Source organism: Pelophylax lessonae, assembly GCF_965119305.1.
Source record: "Pelophylax lessonae genome assembly, chromosome: 4".
Taxonomy (NCBI): domain Eukaryota; kingdom Metazoa; phylum Chordata; class Amphibia; order Anura; family Ranidae; genus Pelophylax; species Pelophylax lessonae.
In genome coordinates this window covers 1,154,411-1,176,671 of record NC_138771.1, presented here as the reverse complement: position 1 = coordinate 1,176,671, position 22,261 = coordinate 1,154,411, and the positions used below count along the sequence as shown (strand labels likewise).

General features: G+C 49.5%; 1 long non-coding RNA gene across 1 annotated transcript in view; it reads right to left on the bottom strand.

The window, feature by feature from the left end:
* LOC309552179 overlaps positions 1-22,261 on the bottom strand; it is a 949,684-nt gene that overhangs the window by 608,795 nt on the left and 318,628 nt on the right. The window contains exon 2 of the long non-coding RNA XR_014225129.1: positions 7,595-8,094. This is a non-coding gene — a long non-coding RNA (uncharacterized lncRNA). The remainder of the gene's footprint in view (positions 1-7,594; positions 8,095-22,261) is intronic.

Genomic DNA, 22,261 nt, shown 5'->3' with positions numbered 1-22,261 from the left:
ATTTTCCGATCCATCACAAGACATTTGCGATGCGCAGCCATTGTTGGCATCGGATCAGGAAGAGGAGGTAGCCACAGCCGCCACTCAGCAGTCTGACGACAGTACCCAGATCAGCCCAAGGAGGTTGGTCCCTACTCCGATATTTTTCGAATGTTAGTGGTGGGGAAGGTGACGTGGATGATGACGTGTCTATGGACGTCACGTGGGTGGCCACAAGAGAGGAAGAGGAGGGGAGTTCAGAGGGAGAGACGGACCGGCAGATAGGGAGGAGAAGCAGGCGGAACTTGCATTGCACAAGAGGTACAAAGCAGACTGCAAATGTATCAGGAGGGAGCCATCAACCATGTACAGTCACATCTGGCGCTCCCAGGACGCCGGCACATGGCTCCGCAGTTTGGTGTTTTTTTAATGTATCCGTTGCTGACACCAGTGTTGCCATCTGCAGTCTTTGCAGTCAACGCATAAGTCGCGGTAAGCCCAACACTCACCTAGGGACGACCACCTTAAGAAGGCACCTGGACTCCCATCGCCGAGCCCAGTGGGAGCAACGCTGTCAGAACCCACAAAGACACACTCCAGGCTCTCGCCGTCCAGCCCCTTCTTCTCCTTCTCCTCACTCCTCACATTTGTCCTCCACTCCAACTTCCATGATGCCGTCATGTTGTTCTGGAAAAAGGCAGGCTTCCGTGGCCCAAATATTGGAGCGTAAAAAAAATGATGACGCCGGATAACCCTCTTGCCCAACGTTTGACTGCTGGCTTGTCTTAACTGATAGCCTGCCAACTCCTGCCATATCAACTGGTGGACTCGAAGGCCTTTTGGAAATGTGTGGCCATTGGAACATCACAATGGAAGGTCCCAGGAAGGAAATATTTCTCACAGAAGGGCATCCCAGAGCTGTATGACCATGTTCAGCGGTAAGTGAATATATCTCTAGCACACAGTGTCGGTGCCAAGATACATCTGACCACATGGTCTAGCTGCTAGCAAACAGGGGCAGGGAAGGTATATCACTTTTGCTGCCCACTGGGTGAACCTTCTGACGGCCGTCAAGCATGTAACCCGTTGCACCCGTGTAGATTTGGTTGTACCGCCATGGATTGCATGCAGGCCTGCCTCTTCTTCTCCTCCTCCTCCATCCTCCCTCTCCTGACACCTCCTTTTCCGCTGCTACCGTCTCTTCCGCTGCGCCGCCCAAGATCCCCAGAACCTATTCCACATGCCAGGTGAGACGTTGCCATGCTGTGCTGTGTCTGTTGTGCCTGGAAGCCAAGAGCCACACTGGTCCTGCACTCCTTTCAACTTTGCGTTCACAGGCAGATCAGTGGCTGACACCGCTGAATTTGACAGTTGGTAAAGTGGTGTGCGACAATGGTGCCAATCTGCTGAGTGCGCTGAAACAGGGCAAAATTACACACATGCCATGCATGGCACACGTCCTGAACTTGTTGGTGCAGCGATTCGTTGCCAAATACCCTGGGGTCCAGGACGTCTTGCGGCAGGCCAGGAAAATCTCGGGCCATTTCAGAAGATCTTACACAGCCATGGCTCACCTTGCTGACATTCAGCGGCGACACAACCTGCCAGTCAGGCGTCTTATTTGTGACTGCCCGACGCAATGGAACTCAACGTTGCATATGCTTGATAGGCTGCTCCAGCAGAAACGACTACCTGTACGAACTCTGCGGCAGGACAGGTTCTGGGAAGCTTGGGTTTTTTTCACCTCGCCAGTGGCTGCTCATGCGGGACGCATGGAGACTTCTGCGGCCATTCGATGAGATCACCAAACTGGTCATTCATGGCCAGGGCGCCATCAGTGACATCGTACCTTATGCCTTCTCTGGAGTGTGCATTGCGTCGTGTCATTGATCAAGCCGTCGAGGAGCAGGAGACGGAAGATGAGGAAGTTGCAATGTTGGATGAATTCCTAGGGGGTGCTACTCCATCTGAGACAAGTTAACAACAGGAGTCTGAAGAGGAGTCAGAGGAGGATGGTGCAGGGGCAGATGAGGAGGAGCAAGAAGAGCATGCTTTAAACCTTTTTGGGATCCCTGGTGTTATCCGTGGATGGGGGTAGGAGAACGAGGACGACATTATCCTGGATGATGAGCTGGAAGCAGGCCACTACACCGCTTCCAGTTTAGTGCGAATGGGGGCCTACATGCTGCAGTGTTTTAAGGGGGACCCCCGTATAAAAAGAATAAAGGGCAAGGACCAGTACTGGGTGGCAACGTACTTAGACCCCCCCCCAAAATTTTTGGGGGGGGCGCAAAAAGAAAAATGTAATAGGTATTGCTTCGCGTAAAAAAAAACAGTAAAAAAATTGCGTGACTTTGAAGTCATGGCACAGGTGATGGTATAGGCATGGCATAGGTGATGGTACAGGAGATGGTATAGGCATGGCACAGATATGGTATAGGCATGGCACAGATATGGTATAGGCATGTCACAGGTCATGGTACAGGAGATGGTATATGCCCCCTTTCAATGCAGAGACCAGCGTACATGCCCCTTTCAATGCAGAGACCAGCGTACATGCCCCCTTTCAATGCAGAGATCAGCGTGCGTGCCCCCTTCAATGCAATGAATATGGTGCTGTGCCCCCTTCAATGCAATGAACACTGTGCTGTGCCCCCTTCAATGCAATAAACACTGTGCTGTGCCCCCTTCAATGCAATAAACACTGTGCCCCCTTCAATGCAATGAACACTGTGCTGTGCCCCCACAATGCAGAGTTCAGCGTGCATGCCCCCTTCAATGCAACTGTGCTGTGCCCCCTTCAATGCAATGAACACTGTTCCGTGCCCCCATCAATGCAGAGTTCAGCGCGCGAGCCCCTTTCAATGCAGAGTGCCCACAGCATTGTACCCCAATGATTGCAGAGTGCCCACAGCATTGTACCCCAATGATTGCAGAGTGCCCACAGCATTGTACCCCAATGATTGCAGAGTGCCCACAGCATTGTACCCACAATCACACAATCACAGAGGGCGGTCAGAATGCAACACTTCCAGGCCTTGCTGCGGGAAATCTGCATTCTGCTTTTCCGTGCGCTGGCAGAGGAATTTCCAGTCACAGAGAGACAGTTGCGGGTAGCAATCCAACAGCGTCTGCAAGAAAAGGGCGGTTGGAAGATGTCTTGGTCACTTCAGATATGAGATCCTTCTTTCAGCCGAACCATCGACAGCTGTACTCCCGATCCAGCATGAGGGAACGCCTAGACCGACAGGTGTCCGACTACATCGGGTTAACAGCCGATGTGGACGCTCTGAGAAGTGATGAACCCCTGGACTACTGGGTGGGCAGGCTTGACCTCTGGCCAGAGCTTGCACAATTTACAATGGAAATGTTGGCTTGCCCCCCGTCCAGTGTTCTATCCGAAAGGACGTTCAGCGCAGCAGGGGGGGGATCGTGACTGATAAGCGCACTCGCCTAGCTCATGACAGTGTAGACTACCTCACGTTTATAAAAATTTATGAGGCATGGATCTCTGAGGAATTCAACACATGTGACCAGTAGACCAGGTTTCATTCAAATTCCTCATGACAGGCCACAAATATCCGCCAGGCCGCCATCCACCCACAATAATTCCTGGTCCTTGGCTTCGCTACATACAGTGGCATAAAAGGCATTTTATTTATTTTTTTATGGTGGCCACCAAAAAAAAAAGGCAATTTATGTCCATTGAATGCCTAATTTTTGGGGCCTTTCAGGGCCGACAATTATTTTTTCTGTCAATGCCTAATGTACCTCCAGCCACAGAATACTACATTCTTAGCGGTCAGGTAAACCCATGTGGGCTAATTTTTGGGTCCTGGAATGGCCGACACTTCTTTATCCTGTGAATGCCTAATTTTTCAGACTGGAAATGAAAAACAATGGGTCTGTAAACGTTCCGCCAAATTGTGGAATGGATGCGGACCCATTTTACAGATGTGTGAATGGACCCTATATGTATTTCACATGTATTTACCGGCTGCTGTCAGTTCTAGCTGATTTAGGAAAAAAAATATAAATTTTTTTGCTGTAAAAAAAAGTTTTAGGGCAACTTTTCCAATAGCAATACTTCTGTTATGACATTGTCCATGTGCTGGGACTATTTGTGCACAGCTAGTACGTATTTTGTGGCTGCAAATATGACCTAAAGGTTTTTAAAGTTCGTCTCCCATTAAAGTCAATGGGGCCCGCCGTGAACTCGCGGTTCGCTGACTTTTGAGAAAATTTGCGTCTGGCATTCGCGAACCGCCACGGCCGATGTTCGTCCATCACTAGTCTTGATATAAAAGTAGCATCACGTCCGCATGGAGTATAAAAGAGAAGAGAAGCGCCTCTAAGTGTAGCAATATGGTTATATTTAATGAAGGTTCAACATTTAGCAACTCACATGGTTGATGATAAAGAGGCCCATCTAAGTATGCCGGCATCCGGGGTAAAGCTGTCCACATAGACCGTCCTCCTCACCGCCATCGGCGTTAATTCCTTCCACCCTACGCTTCATGAGCGCTTCAACCCTCGCTTTCAGATCGCTCTGCTGCAGGGGAGTCTTCCCAGCCGTGACTGCAGACTGACAGCGGTGAGAGCCGGCGGTGAGGAGAATAGTGATGGCGGACCTTGGCACCCCAGATGTTTTGGAACTACATTTCCCATGATGCTCCACTACACTGCAGAGTGCATAAGCATCATGGGAAATGTAATTCCAAATATCACTGGATGTGGACAGCTTTCCCCCGGATGCCGGAATACTTAGATGGCCTCTTTATCATCAAACATGTGAGTTACTAAATGTTGAACCTTCATTAACCACTTCTGGACCAGAAGATTTTCCCCCTTAATGACCAGGCCCTATTTTGCGATTCGCAAATATGCATTATTTTAACAGACAATTGTGCGGTCGTGCGACGCTGTACCCAAATAAAATTGATGTCCTTTTTTTTCCCACAAACAGAGCTTTCTTTTGGTGGTATTTGATCACCTGTGCGATTTTTTTATTTTTTTTTATTTTTTTCACATTCTGCTATATAACATTCCCCCCCCCAAAAAATTAGAAATCACATTTTTTTAACATTTTAGTCCAATTTATTTTCTGCTACATATTTTTGGTTAAAAAAAAAAAAAAAAAAAATCGCAATAAGCGTATTTTGATTGGTTTGAGCAAAAGTTATCGTGTCTACAAACTAGGGGAAAGATTTATGTCATTTTTATTATTATTATTTTTTTTTTTTTACTAGTAATGGCGGCGATCTGCGATTTTTAGATCGGACCCTTGACTGACATTTTTGACACTTTTGGGGGGGACCAGTGACATTACTACAGTAATCAGTGCTAAAATATTCACTGTCACTGTACTAATGACACTGGCAGGGAAGGGGTTAACATTGTGGATGATCAAAGGGTTAAATGTGTACCTAGGGGAGTGATTCTAACTGTGAGGGGGTGGGGCTTGTGAAATGACCATAGAGACCTGTGATCCTATATAGAAGGCGCTCTGTGATCATTCCAGGGAGAAGAACGGTCAGCTGTGTTTACAACATCCGCCCGTTCTTCTCTCTCAGCGGGGAGCTACTGTGGGTGTCATGCGGCAATCAGAGCCACCTGCCCCGTGCATCGGAGTCCCCGCTGCCAAGTGGGGGCAGGAGCGCGCCAACGGCGGTGCACGCTCGCCCCCTAGCTGCCTGCATGTGACCAACGTATGTCTATAAGGGTAGAAATTCCGCGCTTATGGATGGAAATACGGCTGTAGCCCACCTCTAAATATAGTCCCAAGGGGCTATATCAAATGTTAAAAGAGTAAAAAATGAGGTAAAATGGCGCTGCCTATAAAAGGATAAATGGAAGGGATAAAAATATAAATTCCTAATGTGCAATTAAATATAAAATCATATGATCTATATAAGAAATTAAATAATTGAATAAATGGTGATGCAAAATGCACATAAATATATAACTTAAGTAAAAAGTAAGCACATATGTGGTAAATTCAAAGTGACATGTGCAAATAAAGTGACAATGGCACCGTACAAGTGTGATTAAATCCAATACATTCACCAAAGAATATTAAAATGAATATGTTTAAATTTATATAAAAGTACAAACTCAGTCCATAAAGTGCTAACCACTTTATGGACTGAGTTTGGACTTTTATATATTTTTATATATATTTAAACATATTCATTTAATATTCTTTGGTGAATGTATTGGATTTAATCACACTTGTACGGTGCCATTGTCACTTTATTTGCACATGTCACTTTGAATTTACCACATATGTGCTTACTTTTTACTTAAGTTATATATTTATGTGCATTTTGCATCACCATTTATTCAATTATTTAATTTCTTATATAGATCATATGATTTTATATTTAATTGCACATTAGGAATTTATATTTTTATCCCTTCCATTTATCCTTTTATAGGCAGCGCCATTTTACCTCATTTTTTACTCTTTTAACGTATGTCTATGTCGGTTCACGCACGAGGGCAGCACTGCTGCAGTAAAAAGGGCGGTGGGCGGGCCAGAAGGGGTTAAATGTAACCATATTACTACACTTAGGCCCCTTTCACACTAGCGGACTGTTCAGTTTTTCAGGCGGATTTGAACGGTCCCCCCATGAATCTCTATGGGGCTTCTGATGTCAGTGGAGACATGTCCACTGACATCCAATCCGATCCGTCAAATCTGGACGGATTGAAACCAAATTTTCCATCCATCCACCGGATCGGATGAGAACGGACAGGCGGTCCGTTCTCATCCGATTCCCCCATAGAGGACAGCGGGGACCTGACAGCTGTGTCTCCGCACACCGCGGAGACAGAGCTGCCATCCGCCTGCTCAGCGGGGGGGATCCGCGGATCGATACCCCACTGAGAAAAACGGAGTCCGCCGACGGATCACCAGGTGTGAAAGGAGCCTTAGAGGTGCCCTCTTCTCTTTTATACTCTGGAGCTCCTGCTGGATTTTGCTTCTCATCCCCTTGTGGAGGCGCCATTTGTGGATGGAGATTTTATGGTTACACAGCCAATCACATTGCTGGAATCTTTTTCTATGGACTATAAGCTGAAGGATTTATGAATAAATGGTTGTGGAATGAATCATCGGAGTTTCCATTATTTCTTATGGGGAAATAATCTTTGATATACGAGTGCTCTGTATTATACGCATGTTTCTGGAATGAATTCTCGCAATCCAAGGTTTTACTGTAGTTGCAATTTTTATATTGCACGATATTTGTGCAGTTATTTATCAAACTCGTATTTTCAAGAAAAAAATACACTAAAATAAATTTTAGGGCACACAAACACAAAATTGCCACTTACATACAGCGCATCCGGAAAGTATTCACAGCGCTTCACTTCTTCCACATTTTATGTTACAGCCGCATTCCAAAATGGATTCAATCCATTATTTTCCTCCAAATTCTACAAACCATCCCCCATAATGACAATGTGAGAGAATTTTGTTTGAAATCTTTGCAAATTTATTTCAAATAAAAAAAGGAAATAAATCCCCATGTACATAAGTATTCACACCCTTTGCCATGTACATAAGTATTCACACCCTTTGCTCAATACTTTGGTGAAGCTCCTTTGGCACCAATTCCAGCCTCCAGTATTTCTGAGTATGATGCTACAAGCTTGGCTCTCCTATTTTTGGGCAGTTTCTCCCATTCTTCTTTGCAGGACCTCTCAAGCTCCATCAGGTTGGATGGGGGTGGGTCGGTGCTCAGCCATTTTCAGATCTCTCCAGAGATGTCCAATCGGGTTCAAGTCTGGGCTCTGGCTGGGCCACTCAAGGACATTCACAGACTTGTCCCATAGCCACTCCTTTGTTATCTTGGCTGTGTGCTTAGGGTCGTTGTCCTGTTGGAAGATGAACCTTCACCCCAGTCTGAGGTCCAGAGCGCTCTGGAGAAGGTTTTCATCAAGGATGTCTCTGTACATTGCTGCATTCATCTTTCCCTCCATCCTGACTAGTCTCCCAGTTCCTGCCACTGAGAAACATCCCCACAGTATGATGCTGCCACCACCATGCTTCACAGTAGGGATGGTATTGGTCAGGTGATGAGCGGTGCCTGGTTTCCTCCAGACATGACGCTTGCCATTCAGGCCAAAGAGTTCAATCTTTGTCTCATCAGAGCAGAGAATTTTGTTTCTCATGGTCTGAGAGTCCCTCAGGTACCTTTTGGCAAACTCCAGGCGGGGGATCATGTGACTTTTACTGAGGAGTGGCTTCCGTCTGGCCACACCCATACAGGCTTGATTGGTGGAGTGCTGCAGAGATGGTTGTTCTTCTGGAAGGTTCTCCTCTCTCCACAGAGAAACGCCGGAGCTCTGTCAGAGTGACCATCGGGTTCTTGGTCACCTCCCTGACTAAGGCCCCCCTCCCCCGATCGCTCAGTTTTGCCGGGTGGCCCAATCTGGGAAGAGTTCTGGTGGTTCCAAACTTCTTCCATTTACAGATGATGGAGGCCACTGTGCTCATTGGGACCTTCAATGCTGCAGAAATGTTTCTGTACCCTTTCTGGGATTTGTACCAGATTTGTATTGGATTGATTTGTACCGGATTGGTACCAGATTTGTATCTGCTGACTTTTAATTTTTCTAAAGGCGTTTTACTTTTTAATTGCATTTTATACTATTTATTAAAGCAAACACATATTGGGGGGAGATGGGGGGGAGAGAACAGGAGACTTCCTCATACCAGTACATGGTACAGCAGACATATAACGGGGTGGGGGTGGGGGGAAGAGAGAACAGGAGACTTCCTCATACAGTACATGGTACAGCAGACACATATCAGAGGGGATGGGGGGAGGAGAGAACAGGAGACTTCCTCATACCAGTACATGGTACAGCGGACACATATGGGGGTGATGGGGGAAGGAGAGAACAGGAGACTTCCTCATACAGTACATGGCACAGCAGATATATATTGGGGGGTAGGAGGGGGGGATGGGGGAAGAGTACAGGAGTCTTCCTCATACCAGTACATGGTACAGCAGACACATATGGGGGGATGGGGGGGAGAGAACAGGAGACTTCCGCATACAGTACATGGTACAGCAGACACATATCAGGGGGGGGGGGGTGGGGGGAGGAGAGAACAGGAGACTTCTTCATACAGTACATGGTACAGCAGACACATATCAGGGGGGGAGGAGAGAACAGGAGACTTCCTCATACAGTACATGGTACAGCAGACACATATCAGGGGGTGGGGGAGGAGAGAACAGGAGACTTCCTCATACCAGTACATGGTACAGCAGACACATATGGGGGAGGGGATGGGGGGAGAGAACAGGAGACTTCCTCATACAGTACATGGTACAGCAGACACATATCGATTGGTTGGGGGAGGAGAGAACAGGAGACTTCCTCATACCGGTGCATGGTACAGCAGACACATATCGGGGGGGGAATGGGGGGAGAGAACAGGAGACTTCCTCATACCAGTACATGGTACAGCAGACACATATGGGGGAGGGGATGGGGGGAGAGAACAGGAGACTTCCTCATACAGTACATGGTACAGCAGACACATATCGATTGGTGGGGGGAGGAGAGAACAGGAGACTTCCTCATACCAGTACATGGTAGAGCAGACACATATCAGGGGGGGGGTGGGGGCAGGAGAGAACAGGAGACTTCCTCATACAGTACATGGTACAGCAGACACATATCAGGGGGTGGGGGAGGAGAGAACAGGAGACTTCCTCATACCTGCACATGGTACAGCAGACACATATCGGGGGGTGGGGGAGGAGAGAACAGGAGACTTCCTCATACCAGTACATGGTACAGCAGACACATATCGGGGGTGGGGGAGGAGAGAACAGGAGACTTCCTCATACCAGTACATGGTACAGCAGACACATATCAGGAGGGGGAGGAGAGAACAGGAGACTTCCTCATACCGGTGCATGGTACAGCAGACACATATCGGGGTGGGGATGGGGGGAGGAGAGAACAGGAGACTTCCTCATACCAGTACATGGTACAGCAGACACATATCGGGGGGGAGGAGAGAACAGGAGACTTCCTCATACCAGTACATGGTACAGCAGACACATATCGGGGGGGGAGGAGAGAACAGGAGACTTCCTCATACCGGTGCATGGTACAGCAGACACATATCGGGGTGGGGATGGGGGGAGGAGAGAACAGGAGACTTCCTCACACCAGTACATGGTACAGCAGACATATTTCGGGGGAAGGATGGGGGAGGAGAGAACAGGAGACTTCCTCATACCAGTACATGGTACAGCAGACACATATCAGGGGGTGGATGGGGGGAGGAGAGAACAGGAGACTTCCTCACACCAGTACATGGTACAGCAGACACATATCGGGGGGGAGGGGAGGAGAGAATGGGAGACTTCCTCATACCAGTACATGGTACAGCAGACACATATGGGGGGGGGGTTTGGAAAGAACAGGAGACTTCTCCACACCAGTACATGGTACAGCAGACACATATTGGGGGGATGGGAGAAGGAGAGAACAGGAGACTTCCTCATACCAGTACATGGTACAGCAGACACATATGGGGGAGGGGATGGGGGGTGAGAACAGGAGACTTCCTCATACAGTACATGGTACAGCAGACACATATCGGGGGATGGGGGGAGAGAACAGGAGACTTCCTCATACCAGTACATGGTACAGCAGACACATATCGATTGGTGGGGGGAGGAGAGAACAGGAGACTTCCTCATACCAGTACATGGTACAGCAGACACATATCGGGGATGGGGGGAGGAGAGAACAGGAGACTTCCTCATACCAGCACATGGTACAGCAGACACATATCGGGGATGGGGGGAGGAGAGAACAGGAGACTTCCTCACACCAGTACATGGTACAGCAGACACATATTGGGGGTAGGAGGGGGGATGGGGGAGAGTACAGGAGTCTTCCTCATACCAGTACATGGTACAGCAGACACATATCAGGGGGTGGGGGGAGGAGAGAACAGGAGACTTCCTCACACCAGTACATGGTACAGCAGACACATATCGGGGGGGTGGGGGAGGAGAGAACAGGAGACTTTCTCACACCAGTACATGGTACAGCAGACATATATCGGGGGGATGGGGGGAGGAGAGAACAGGAGACTTCCTTATACCAGCACATGGTACAGCAGACGCATATGGGGGAGGGGATGGGGGGAGAGAACAGGAGACTTCCTCATACAGTACATGGTACAGCAGACACATATCGGGGGGGATGGGGGGAGGAGAGAACAGGAGACTTCCTTATACCAGCACATGGTACAGCAGACACATATGGGGGAGGGGATGGGGGGAGATAACAGGAGACTTCCTCATACCAGTGCATGGTACAGCAGACACATATTAGGGGGGGGGGGAAAGAACAGGAGACTTCCTCATACCAGCACATGGTACAGCAGACACATATCGGGGATGGGGGGAGGAGAGAACAGGAGACTTCCTCACACCAGTACATGGTACAGCAGACACATATTGGGGGTAGGAGGGGGATGGGGGAGAGTACAGGAGTCTTCCTCATACCAGTACATGGTACAGCAGACACATATCGGGGGGTGGGGGGAGGAGAGAACAGGAGACTTCCTCACACCAGTACATGGTACAGCAGACACATATCGGGGGGTGGGGGGAGGAGAGAACAGAAAACTTCCTCACACCAGTACATGGTACAGCAGACATATATCGGGGGGATGGGGGGAGGAGAGAACAGGAGACTTCCTTATACCAGCACATGGTACAGCAGACACATATGGGGGAGGGGATGGGGGGAGAGAACAGGAGACTTCCTCATACAGTACATGGTACAGCAGACACATATCGATTGGTGGGGGGAGGAGAGAACAGGAGACTTCCTCATACCAGTACATGGTACAGCAGACACATATCGGGGGGGATGGGGGGAGGAGAGAACAGGAGACTTCCTTATACCAGCACATGGTACAGCAGACACATATGGGGGAGGGGATGGGGGGAGATAACAGGAGACTTCCTCATACCAGTGCATGGTACAGCAGACACATATCGGGGTGGGGATGGGGGGAGGAGAGAACAGGAGACTTCCTCACACCAGTACATGGTACAGCAGACACATATCGGGGGGGGAATGGGGGGGAGAGGTCAGGAGACTTCCTCATACCAGTACATGGTACAGCAGACACATATGGGGGAGGGGATGGGGGAGAGAACAGGAGACTTCTTCATACAGTACATGGTACAGCAGACACATATCAGGGGGGGTGGGGGGAGGAGAGAACAGGAGACTTCCTCATACAGTACATGGTACAGCAGACACATATCAGGGGGTGGGGGAGGAGAGAACAGGAGACTTCCTCATACAGTACATGGTACAGCAGACACATATCGGGGGGTGGGGGAGGAGAGAACAGGAGACTTCCTCATACCAGTACATGGTACAGCAGACACATATGGGGGGGGGGGTTTGGAAAGAACAGGAGACTTCCTCACACCAGTACATGGTACAGCAGACACATATCGGGGGGGATGGGGGAAGGAGAGAACAGGAGACTTCCTCATACCAGTACATGGTACAGCAGACACATATGGGGGAGGGGATGGGGGGTGAGAACAGGAGACTTCCTCATACAGTACATGGTACAGCAGACACATATCGGGGGATGGGGGGAGAGAACAGGAGACTTCCTCATACCAGTACATGGTACAGCAGACACATATCGATTGGTGGGGGGAGGAGAGAACAGGAGACTTCCTCATACCAGTACATGGTACAGCAGACACATATCGGGGATGGGGGGAGGAGAGAACAGGAGACTTCCTCATACCAGCACATGGTACAGCAGACACATATCGGGGATGGGGGGAGGAGAGAACAGGAGACTTCCTCACACCAGTACATGGTACAGCAGACACATATTGGGGGTAGGAGGGGGGATGGGGGAGAGTACAGGAGTCTTCCTCATACCAGTACATGGTACAGCAGACACATATCGGGGGGTGGGGGGAGGAGAGAACAGGAGACTTCCTCACACCAGTACATGGTACAGCAGACACATATCGGGGGGGTGGGGGAGGAGAGAACAGGAGACTTTCTCACACCAGTACATGGTACAGCAGACATATATCGGGGGGATGGGGGGAGGAGAGAACAGGAGACTTCCTTATACCAGCACATGGTACAGCAGACACATATGGGGGAGGGGATGGGGGGAGAGAACAGGAGACTTCCTCATACAGTACATGGTACAGCAGACACATATCGGGGGGGATGGGGGGAGGAGAGAACAGGAGACTTCCTTATACCAGCACATGGTACAGCAGACACATATGGGGGAGGGGATGGGGGGAGATAACAGGAGACTTCCTCATACCAGTGCATGGTACAGCAGACACATATTAGGGGGGGGGGGAAAGAACAGGAGACTTCCTCATACCAGCACATGGTACAGCAGACACATATCGGGGATGGGGGGAGGAGAGAACAGGAGACTTCCTCACACCAGTACATGGTACAGCAGACACATATTGGGGGTAGGAGGGGGATGGGGGAGAGTACAGGAGTCTTCCTCATACCAGTACATGGTACAGCAGACACATATCGGGGGGTGGGGGGAGGAGAGAACAGGAGACTTCCTCACACCAGTACATGGTACAGCAGACACATATCGGGGGGTGGGGGGAGGAGAGAACAGAAAACTTCCTCACACCAGTACATGGTACAGCAGACATATATCGGGGGGATGGGGGGAGGAGAGAACAGGAGACTTCCTTATACCAGCACATGGTACAGCAGACACATATGGGGGAGGGGATGGGGGGAGAGAACAGGAGACTTCCTCATACAGTACATGGTACAGCAGACACATATCGATTGGTGGGGGGAGGAGAGAACAGGAGACTTCCTCATACCAGTACATGGTACAGCAGACACATATCGGGGGGGATGGGGGGAGGAGAGAACAGGAGACTTCCTTATACCAGCACATGGTACAGCAGACACATATGGGGGAGGGGATGGGGGGAGATAACAGGAGACTTCCTCATACCAGTGCATGGTACAGCAGACACATATCGGGGTGGGGATGGGGGGAGGAGAGAACAGGAGACTTCCTCACACCAGTACATGGTACAGCAGACACATATCGGGGGGGGAATGGGGGGGAGAGGTCAGGAGACTTCCTCATACCAGTACATGGTACAGCAGACACATATGGGGGAGGGGATGGGGGAGAGAACAGGAGACTTCTTCATACAGTACATGGTACAGCAGACACATATCAGGGGGGGTGGGGGGAGGAGAGAACAGGAGACTTCTTCATACAGTACATGGTACAGCAGACACATATCGGGGGATGGGGGGAGAGAACAGGAGACTTCCTCATACCAGTACATGGTACAGCAGACACATATCGATTGGTGGGGGGAGGAGAGAACAGGAGACTTCCTAATACCAGTACATGGTACAGCAGACACATATTAGGGGGGGGGGGAGAGAACAGGAGACTTCCTCATACCAGCACATGATACAGCAGACACATATCAGGGGTGGGGGGAGGAGAGAACAGGAGACTTCCTCACACCAGTACATGGTACAGCAGACACATATTGGGGGTAGGAGGGGGGATGGGGGAGAGTACAGGAGTCTTCCTCATACCAGTACATGATACAGCAGACACATATCGGGGGGTGGGGGGAGGAGAGAACAGGAGACTTCCTCACACCAGTACATGGTACAGCAGACACATATCGGGGGGTGGGGGAGGAGAGAACAGGAGACTTCCTCATACAGTACATGGTACAGCAGACACATATCGGGGGGGATGGGGGGAGGAGAGAACAGGAGACTTCCTTATACCAGCACATGGTACAGCAGACACATATGGGGGAGGGGGGGAGAGAACAGGAGACTTCCTCATACCAGTACATGGTACAGCAGACACATATCGGGGGGGGGGAGGAGAGAACAGGAGACTTCCTCATACCAGTGCATGGTACAGCAGACACATATCGGGGTGGGGATGGGGGGAGGAGAGAACAGGAGACTTCCTCACACCAGTACATGGTACAGCAGACATATATCGGGGGGATGGGGGGAGGAGAGAACAGGAGACTTCCTCATACCAGTACATGGTACAGCAGACACATATGGGGGAGGGGATGGGGGGAGAGAACAGGAGACTTCCTCATACCAGTACATGGTACAGCAGACACATATGGGGGAGGGGATGGGGGGAGAGAACAGGAGACTTCCTCATACAGTACATGGTACAGCAGACACATATCAGGGGGGGTGGGGGGGAGGAGAGAACAGGAGACTTCCTCATACCATTACATGGTACAGCAGACACATATGGGGGGGGTTTGGAAAGAACAGGAGACTTCCTCACACCAGTACATGGTACAGCAGACACATATCAGGGATGGGGGGAGGAGAGAACAGGAGACTTCCTCATACCAGTACATGGTACAGCAGACATATATCGGGGGGATGGGGGGGAGGAGAGAACAGGAGACTTCCTTATACCAGCACATGGTACAGCAGACACATATGGGGGAGGGGATGGGGGAGAGAACAGGAGACTTCCTCATACCAGTACATGGTACAGCAGACACATATCGGGGGAGATGGGGGGAGGAGAGAACAGGAGACTTCTTCATACCAGTACATGGTACAGCAGACATATATCGGGGGAAGGATGGGGGAGGAGAGAACAGGAGACTTCTTCATACCAGTACATGGTACAGCAGACACATATCGATTGGTGGGGGGAGGAGAGAACAGGAGACTTCCTCACACCAGTACATGGTACAGCAGACATATATCGGGGGAAGGATGGGGGAGGAGAGAACAGGAGACTTCTTCATACCAGTACATGGTACAGCAGACACATATCCGGGGGTGGATGGGGGGAGGAGAGAACAGGAAACTTCCTCACACCAGTACATGGTACAGCAGACACATATCGGGGGGGGGGAGGGGAGGATAGAACGGGAGACTTCCTCATACCAGTACATGGTACAGCAGACACATATGGGGGGGTGTCAGGGTTCTAGTCGTACCCGCCAGACGGCTAGGCGTGGCCACCCCACTGGTGCCTTTCAGAGGTATTGAACCTGTGTCCTTCTGGCTTCCCAGTCTGCAAACTAGCCTCTGAGCCACTTCAGGACTTTGGAGAACTCCTGTTTATTCCTGTATTGCCTGCAGCACTAGGGGGCTGGATTTCACCAGAGGCTCAGACCTGTCAGTAACTCTCCAGCTGTATTTGATACCTAATTAACAAGGTATAAGACACTGCCCCTCCCTAAGGGCAGTGTCAGTTCATTGATTCTGGTTTCCTGGTTTGGTTCCTTTTGTTTGAGTTCCTGCATTCCTGTTTGTTTCCGGCATCTGACCCCTGGCTTCACCTGACGGTTCTCCTGCTCTAGTCCTTGCCTGTATTTGGACCTGGTTATCCTGAACAGCCCCCGTGCACAAACTCACAGGCCAGGTGGCTTCTTACCTGGTCACCCTGGTCTGTGTTTGTTTGCAAGGGTGAGCATAAATCTCTGCCTGAATGACTCCCAACAAAGGTAAGCCCTGACAGGGGGTTTGGAAAGAACAGGAGACTTCCTCACACCAGTACATGGTACAGCAGACACATATCGGGGGGGATGGGGGAAGGAGAGAACAGGAGACTTCCTCATACCAGTACATGGTACAGCAGACACATATCAGGGAGGATGGCGGGGGGAACAGGAGACTTCCTCATACAGTACATGGCACAGCAGATATATATTGGGGGGTAGGAGGGGGGGATGGGGGAAGAGTACAGGAGTCTTCCTCATACCAGTACATGGTACAGCAGACACATATGGGGGGATGGGGGGGAGAGAACAGGAGACTTCCTCATACAGTACATGGTACAGCAGACACATATCGGGGGATGGGGGGAGAGAACAGGAGACTTCCTCATACCAGTACATGGTACAGCAGACACATATCGATTGGTGGGGGGAGGAGAGAACAGGAGACTTCCTCATACCAGTACATGGTACAGCAGACACATATTATGGCGGGGGGGAGAGAACAGGAGACTTCCTCATACCAGTACATGGCACAGCAGACACATATCGGGGGGGGGGGGAGGAGGAGAGAACAGGAGACTTCCTCATACCAGCGCATGGTACAGCAGACACATATCGGGGGGGGGGAGGAGAGAACGGGAGACTTCCTCATACAGTACATGGTACAGCAGACACATATCGGGGGATGGGGGGAGGAGAGAACAGGAGACTTCCTCACACCAGTACATGGTACAGCAGACACATATTGGGGGTAGGAGGGGGGATGGGGGGAGGAGAGAACAGGAGTCTTCCTCATACCAGTACATGGTACAGCAGACACATATTGGGGGGTGGGGGGAGGAGAGAACAGGAGACTTCCTCACACCAGTACATGGTACAGCAGACACATATTGGGGGTAGGAGGGGGGATGGGGGAGAGTACAGGAGTCTTCCTCATACCAGTACATGGTACAGCAGACACATATTGGGGGATGGGGGGAGGAGAGAACAGGAGACTTCCTTATACCAGCACATGGTACAGCAGACACATATGGGGGAGGGGATGGGGGGAGAGAACAGGAGACTTCCTCATACAGTACATGGTACAGCAGACACATATCGGGGAAGATGGGGGGAGGAGAGAACAGGAGACTTCCTTATACCAGCACATGGTACAGCAGACACATATCGGGGGTTGGGGGGAGGAGAGAACAGGAGACTTCCTCATACCAGTACATGGTACAGCAGATATATATTGGGGGTAGGAGGGGGGATGGGGGAGAGTACAGGAGTCTTCCTCATACCAGTACATGGTACAGCAGACACATATCGAGGGGTGGGGGGAGGAGAGAACAGGAGACTTCCTCACACCAGTACATGGTACAGCAGACACATATGGGGAGATGGGGGGAGAGTACAGGAGTCTTCCTCATACCAGTACATGGTACAGCAGACATATATCGGGGGAGGGGATGGGGGGAGAGAACAGAAGACTTTCTCATACAGTATATGGTACAGCAGACATATATCGGGGGGGATGGGGGGGGAGAGTACAGGAGACTTCTACATACCAGTCTAGCAGACACATATCAGACGTGAAATGTTGGGGGAACATACACGTTTTATATCTTTGTGGGATTGGGTAAAGATTTGCCCATTTATGGTGCTTACAATATAAAATAAGAGCGCCCCGGGGTGTAATTAGACACAATATTTCCTTGTAAATGTTCTTTAATACATTCTGAACACTTTGAACCATTTGATTGGTTCCTGTATTGTTTCGGAATGATAATGGGTTGTCTATGGAACCAATTATCGACGCGGCGTTCGCCATGCTCTTGGGATGGCGGCTTATCTGCAGATAGACACAAGGACTGACAATCGTTATCTTCCTGGTGCAGTTACACAATTCCTTCAGAACCGCGGAGAACGATCCCGCCACTTTAATAGACTATTTACATGATTGCATTTATCCTTCGTGATTCATGTAAAGTTAACTTCTTCATTAACAAGCAGCAAGAAGTAGACATTCGATGAATGTAACAAATGTAACACCCCCCTGCAGAGACATAGAAGCGCCCCCAAGTGGCAGGGTGGGAGAAGTAGAAATGGGTAGATATCGAAGATTAGGAAACATTGGCGCCAGTCACTTTTTTAAAGGATTTTATTGCTCCTAAAATACAGGAAGAGAGGGGGAAGGGCAATGGATACCAAAAATCAACACTTTGGCCTCTTTCACACAAAAGGTCCGATCGGATCCGGCTGTCCGCTTTTCAGCTGGACCCTCCATTCTTCTCTATGGAGTGCTAGATATAAATGGGCTTGTGTCCGCTTACACCCAACCACCTCTGGGTCTGGTCCGATCCAACTAAATGGGATCCGTTCCCCTCTGACTGGCCAGATCGGATCAGAGGGTAGTTGGGTGTAAGCGGACAGTCGGTCCATTTATAGCCAAGTGGCCATAAAGCAGAGCAGACACAGACCTATCACCCGCTCAGCTCAGCAGGGAATAAGCGGATGGATCCCCTGCTGGGCAAAACCGGATCTGACCCGTGTGAAAGGAGCCCTACAGACCACGGATCTGCACTCAGCTTATACAGTGTGAAGGACCTTCAGGATGACCCCAGGAACACCGCCCATTGCACCCGTATCTGGCTGGTGGACTTCTCCATGTATTGTCTCTTATTTCTCTGCATCTTCCCAAACTTCCAAGGATCAGAGAGTTTCTGATTGGTCAGTGCCATTGGACCCCTTTCATGCTTGTACCTCCTTTATCTCCCGCAGATACTTCCAGCTCCCAGAGTGTCCCAGTCATGTCACATGACCAGAAGGTCCAACTTGAGAAGAAAATTCTGTCCCAATTCATCAAATCTGACAACCATCAGCACACCTGTGCTCCCCCAGTCTGCTACAGTCCACGCCAGTCCTCTACAAACTCTGATAGTCTGCTACAGTCCACGCCAGTCCTCTACAATCTCTGACAGTCTGCTACAGTCCACGCCAGTCCTCTACAAACTCTGATAGTCTGCTACAGTCCACGCCAGTCCTCTACAATCTCTGATAGTCTGCTACAGTCCACGCCAGTCCTCTACAATCTCTGACAGTCTGCTACAGTCCACGCCAGTCCTCTACAAATCTCTGACAGTCCACTACAGTCCACGCCAGTCCTCTACAATCTCTGACAGTCTGCTACAGTCCACGCCAGTCCTCTACAATCTCTGACAGTCTGCTACAGTCCACGCCAGTCCTCTACAATCTCTGACAGTCTGCTACAGTCCACGCCAGTCCTCTACAATCTCTGACAGTCTGCTACAGTCCACACCAGTCCTCTACAATCTCTGACAGTCTGCTACAGTCCACGCCAGTCCTCTACAATCTCTGACAGTCTGCTACAGTCCACTCCAGTCCTCTACAATCTCTGACAGTCTGCAACAGTCCACGCCAGTCCTCTACAATCTCTGACAGTCCACGGCAGTCCTCTACTAATCTCTGACAATCCGCTACAGTCCACGTCAGTCCTCTACAATCTGACAGTCTGCTACAGTCCATGTCAGTGCTCTACAATTTCTGACAGTCCGCTACAGTCCATGCCAGTCCTCTAAAATCTCTGATAGTCCGCTACATTCAACGCCGCTCATCTAATCGTCTGACAGTCAGCTACAGTCCATGCCAGTCATCTAAAAGTCTCTGAGAGTCTGCTACAGTCCACACAAAGTCATCTACAATCTGACAGTCCACTACAGTCCACGCCAGTCCTCTAAAATCTCTGACACTCTGCTGCAGTCCACGCTAGTCATCTACAAGACTCTGACAGTCAGCTACAGTCCACTGAAAGTCATCTATAGTCTCTGACATTCTGCTACAGTCCACGTCAGTCATCTATAGTCTCTGACAGTCCGCTACAGTCCACGCCAGTACTCTACAAGTCCCTGATAGTCTGCTACAGTCCACGCCAGTCATCTATGGTCTCTGACAGTCCTCTATAGTCTCTGCCAGTCCTCTCTAGTCTCTACCAGTCTGCTACAGTCTTTACCAGGCTGCTATAATCAGCCTCCAGTTAGCTCCATTATAGTCAACTACCTCATCTACCCTATGGGCACCAGTCCATCTCCGCACCCATGACTTCCCTTAAGGGTGACTTGAGAGTAGCCTGCAGCTAAGCCTAAACTCCCATGAGGGGATCCATGGTGGGACACCAGCTATTCCTCCACCATCGTGAGGAACTTGGTCACTTCCAGGTAGGGTCACACCTACAGCTGTGACAGCGGATCAACACCTGGCAAAATTATTTCCTGCAATCCATAAGGAAAACTGACATACAGTATAAAGAATAGTAAATATGCACAGTTTAAGTTATTGATATTCCAATGAGTGAGACCACAAGTGAAAATCTGCCCCAAGAGGTGCCACTTACCCATGATTGGGGCAGTTTATATTAGTGGGAATGAATAGATGTGTCTGGGCAATGTCACATTTATATTTTATCAGACTGGCCTCTTTCTGTATGGTGCACACAGACACTATATATACACACACACACACACATACATACATACATACATACATACATACACACACACACACACATACACAAATACATACACACACACACATATACATACACACATATATACACAAACACATATACACACATATAAACACACACACACACACACACATACATACACACACACACACACACACACATACACACACACACATATACATACATACATACACACACACACATATACATACACACATATAAACACACACACACACATAAACACACACACACACACGCATAAACACACACATAAACACACACATATATATATATATACACATACACACGCACACACACATATACACATACACACGCACACACACATACACACGCGCACACATATACATACACACGCACACACACATACACACGCGCACACATATACATACACACGCACACACTATCTTCTTTAATAACATATCTCCCGTCTGCTCCCGTCTTGTGACTTCTGCCTCCCATGCGGCCACATTGCCCCTCTCTTTGCTGCATTGGTAGGTCACATAGAATGGCCGTCTCTTCCTGACCATGCGGTGCTTCTTACATTGAACAATCGTTTTTAGAGCAATCTACATTTCAACATCGATTATTACAGCAAATCCAAAATGACAGTAATAGCAGCTGAAAGGGAAGGTTGTAGCCATAAAAACAGATGGTATTTTTAGCGTGATGAGAGTAAATATGTACCAGTAAATCTTCCACAACACTGCTGACTTACAATTCTGTTTCTTTTTATGCAAGCACAGTTTAATGCTCACTCCAGGCAGATATAAAAAAAACACAATTTAATCCAGTTAAGTGTTCAGCAGAAATCATTAACACTTGTATAAGTATCTGAGGCAGGGGCGTAACTACAGGGGTTGCAGGGGTTGCAATTGCTACCGGGCCCCATGCTCCAGGGGGCCCGGTAGCAAACCAGTGGGTGCACTTCCAGGATCTCAAAGGTCACACTTGCGACCGGGCCCTGGCATTGCACCACTGTGGGGAGGCCCCAAGATTGCAGGAAGGGGGCTCACTGCAGAACTTGTGAAAGGATCCTGCTGCGGGACCATAATAAAAGGCCATGCAACGAGAGTAAAGAGCCCCAGGATTAGTGGGAAGAGCCCCGGGCTTGAAGGGAAGGGCCCCGGCCAGGGGACTGGGGGGCCCTTCATGGTTTCTTGCATCGGGG